Below are 4,784 nucleotides of genomic sequence, written 5' to 3' on the forward strand. Positions count from 1 at the left end.
ATAGACATATATACATAGACGCCTCATTGAGCGGGTTGGCCCGCTGCTGCGATACGTCGACGTCGCCGCCATATTGGAGGAGGCAGATCTGCCCCGTGAACTAATACAAGTGAATGGAGTGAACTTTATAAAGCAGAAGTGATAAACTCCATGACAGAACATTATAAAATATGATATTGTATAAAATAACATTACATGGTTAAAAAAAAAAAAAAGTAAAGTTGCAGTGGGTTACTTTTATAAATATACACTAAAGGCCTATATAGGCTATAGTTTGTATTATTATTATTATTATTATTATTATTATTATTATTGTTGTTGTTGTTATTACTATTTTTCTACATATTCTTGACTTTGAATTACAGCTGCTCCCAGCTGTAACGCAAGCAATTTCCCGTCGGGGATTAATGAAGTATTTCTGATTCTGATTAATATATTATGCAGTCAGTAGTCCATAAGGTGACAGTATGGTAGACAGATGTCACATTTACATGTCAGGATCTGGTTATTATAGACACAGATTCAATATTTAACTGTCATTTAACATCACAGTAGCAGCGTTACATACGTTGGCAGCTGTAAACACTCATAAAAATGTGTATATGTCTATGGGTGTGACTGAGTGCAAGTTCATCTATGCCATAGATGAATACACTGCGGTCACACCATCTACACCATAGACATATATACATTAGACGCCTCATTGAGCGGGTTGGCCCGTTGCTGCCTGCGATACGTCGACGCCGCCGCCATATTGGAGGAGGCAGATCTGCCCCGTGAACCAATACAAGTCAATGGAGTGAACTTTATAAAGCGCCCTCCTACAAAGTGATGTAAGTTGATGTCTCTCATTTACACATTCACACACACACACGGATATATTCAGGAAACAGATAGCAACCAAAAACAACGTCTGTAACGTTCTCTTTTGATTCCTTATATGTTTAGTAAACAGGTAGGCACCAAACCCACGGATGTGTTTTTCTAATGTTTTCACAAGTGTTTACAGCTGCCAATGTGTGTTACGCTGTTACTGTGATGATACATGACAGTTAAATATTGAATCTGTTTCTATAATAACCACATCCTGGCATGTAAATGAGACATCTGTGATAATAAACAGCACCAGCGTTTACATGTTAGCCTACTGATTTTGATGAATCGCTTTTATATAGCTACAGTGATTTTGGGACCCCCTCGAAAATGAGATGCTGCATCTCAAGGGGCTATCCCTCAATGAATTCAATTCAATTTTAACTACTAATAATGACAATCATTGGGACAAGAAAATTAACAAAGTCTGCAAATCAAAATAAGACACTGCTGCTGCCTGGCTGGCTTTTACATAGAGCAGGTCTAAACCGTAATCTTCAATTTAATCTCCTCTACTTATATCTATACAGCTTTATGTGCTGGGAAACAAATTAAAGAACATATATACATACTTATATCTATACAGCTTTATGTGCTGGGAAACAAATTAAAGAACATATATACATACTTATATCTATACAGCTTTATGTGCAAGGAAACACATTAAAGAACATATATACATATATCTATACAGCTGTATGTGCAAGGAAACAAAGAACATATATACCTACATATCTTAATGATTACGATTATTATTATTACTATTATTTGTAGGCCTATATATATATAACTTTTGTTTCCTTTTCTTTATCTATTATTTCATTTACTCAATCTACATTTTGTCTTATTTATTTCATTTACTCTGTTATTAAATATAATATAAAATATAATATACTATGCCCTCTTTTACTTCATACAGTTTCAGACCCTACACATCTTCTCCCTGTTTGTCTTTTTACTGTTTTGTATTTCTCCCCCCTTGTTTCTTCTGCAACTATTGTATTGTATTGTATTATATATATATATATATATATATATATATATATATATATATATATATACATATATATATGTATATGTGTGTGTGTGTGTGTGTGTGTGTGTGTGTGTTCACATTTGTCACTTGGTCACTTGTACTGCACCAAAAAAAAAGGGAAAAAATTAAATATATAAAAAAAGCACTGGCACTAGTTATTTTGCTGAACATTAAGAGACAAGCAGCACTGTTACACTTCATCATGCCATGCTCTCTTATATAGATGCATTGTCATTAATACAATACTCACTATGATTTAACTGGTATCCAAATACATTTGTCAAACAATCAGAGAAAGACATTCAGGACATCTTGTGTTTTCGGTGAGGTGTATATTTCAGTTATCTTTATATGTCCTTTGTGAGTGGGGCATACTACTGTATGTGGTGCAGATCAGTGAGCAGAAGGGCAAGAAAACATCTGTCAACATTATAAATATTTGATCTGTAATACCCTTTTGGGGATGCTTTGTGAAAACTCCAGTGGTTTTAAGAGAGTGCTCTTCAAGGATAGTGACAGATAAATAATTTCCTCTAAAAAAAAAAAACAACGTATAGTACCGGTGCTGTGCAGAAACCAATTCACTTTAAATCTTATCTGCTCGACCGAGGAGTCAAAGAATAAAATGATTTTCCCTGCTCTCATATGTTTCTAGGCCCACTGAAACTTGTTTTTAACTGTGCAAATGACTTTGACTTCAAATGCACATCAGGGCACAAGGGGCGCCAAGTGGTTTATGATTTTTAAAATGATATGAATCATATGCTTTGCCCTTTACAATCACCAGTTCTAATCCAAATTGAGTGTGTGTGTGTGTGTGTGTGTGTGTGTGTGTGTGTGTGTGTGTGTGTGTGTGTGTGTGTGTGTTTGTGTGTGTGTGTGTGTGTGTGTGTTAGCTAAAACCCTTGGAATAGTACTGTTTTGCACAGCTTTTTCCTTGTGCTGCCACTCTGTAACTGTGCAGTGTTCAGTTTGGAAATGTGGTGCAGCCTCAGTTTGTGGAACACAGACGCAACCAGTTACATCAGCACAAAATGGTGCTTGTCAATGCCAAACTGTGTTTCTTGAATGTGCCCCCCAAGAAAAAACACATCCAACGAACCAATCTCAGCCCGGACAAACTGATGGATCAAGGCCACTTTGACAGCTTGCCCTGATGTTGACTGTCGAATGAAACGCTCGGCTGATCTGACCACCTTCACTGTGCCCTCAGAAGGAATCATCAGTCCTCCTTTGTTTTTCAGTCTGAGCAAGTGGTAGCTCTGATCAAATGATGTGGGTACAACATCAATCATCAAACTACCACGGCACACATGACAAGACAGCTTCTGCAAAACTTGGCGAACGACAAACCCTGAGATGTAAACAAGGGCATTGTCCACAAGGCCACCAAAGCGGGTTGGTAAGTAGCTATGGTCGCACACAACGACATGAATGTTGGCAAAGGGGCATGGAAGCTCTTCAGTTTCTTCTGCGGGTGGAGAAGAGGACATCTCAAAAGCAGACAGGGACACAGTCCCATCCTGTGCTGCCACATTTCCTGATGTGCTTGTGTACGTATATATATATATGGCACAATATATATAATATATGGCACAAGACGAGACAGAGGAACTGATAACAAAGAAACACAGAAACAAACAAAAATAAATAATAATATGGAAGAAGAAAATAGACTAACAGCAGCAATAGTTGCAGAAGAAACAAGGGGGGAGAAATACAAAACAGCAAAAAGACAAACAGGGAGAAGATGTGTAGGGTCTGAAACTGTATGAAGTGAAAGAGGGCATAGTATATTATATTTTATATTATATTTAATAACAGAGTAAATGAAATAAATGAGACAAAATGTAGATTGAGTAAATGAAATAATAGATAAAGAAAAGGAAACAAAAGTTATATATATATACATATATATATATATATATATATATATATATACATATATATATACCAGTAATAGTAATAATAATAATCATAATCATTAAGATATGTAGGTATTGTTGGAGCCTATTGATTCTTTGTATTAATTATTTGGAAAATGGTATATGGTAATGGTATAAAATAATGCTAATGATAAGGATAACTATTCAGGATATATATTGTACATGAACTATTATTTATTATGATCGTTTTGCTGCTCAGGTCCCTCCTCCTAGTCAGGCCATCCTCCTCCTGTGATTAGGGAGAGAGGACAGCTGGTTTGCGCTTTTGTCTGCTTTTTGTGTTGAAGGAGTGAGGAGTGAAACAGTTTATCAACCACTAAATTACGTTTTTTATTTGCTCATTGTTTGAAGTCAACCCGGAGAATATTTCTGTTTATGTAAATAAATTCAAAACTTTTTGTTGAAACTGGAAACATCTCCGCGAGTGCTTATTATTTAGTGAGTCGTAGACCTCCTCCTCAGAAACTACTCTGAAGTTTTTTGACCTTTTTTGAATGCAAGAGTAGCCATAACAAGTTGATAAACTCCACTGAAGACTCGAAGGAAAGTGGAGAGTCGGCGGATCAAGCGGATCACTCGCCGACAGATGAAGGAAGCAGACGGCGGGCCGTGAGTAAAATCAGCTGATCGACTTTATGAATGAATGCGCCGTTGCGTTACAAAGAAACAATCGAACCCCATGGAAGGCAAAGCTGTGGATTGTGGATGTGGATTGCAATAAAACGGGGACGTTGGAAGGATGTTTAAAAATGAACTAAACGGAAATTAAAGGAATTTGTGTGGTTATTTGTGATGATGTCTGACACAACTGAGACCGCAACTGAGTCTGAGGACATGTTGAAGTCGCGAGGAGGACAAATGAAATAAAGGCTTTGATGACTGACGTTGGAAATGTTGATAAAGTCAATGACACATTTGAAGCGTTTAAA

This window comes from Pagrus pagrus (assembly GCF_965226575.1).
Source record: "Pagrus pagrus genome assembly, chromosome: 19".
NCBI lineage: Eukaryota > Metazoa > Chordata > Actinopteri > Spariformes > Sparidae > Pagrus > Pagrus pagrus.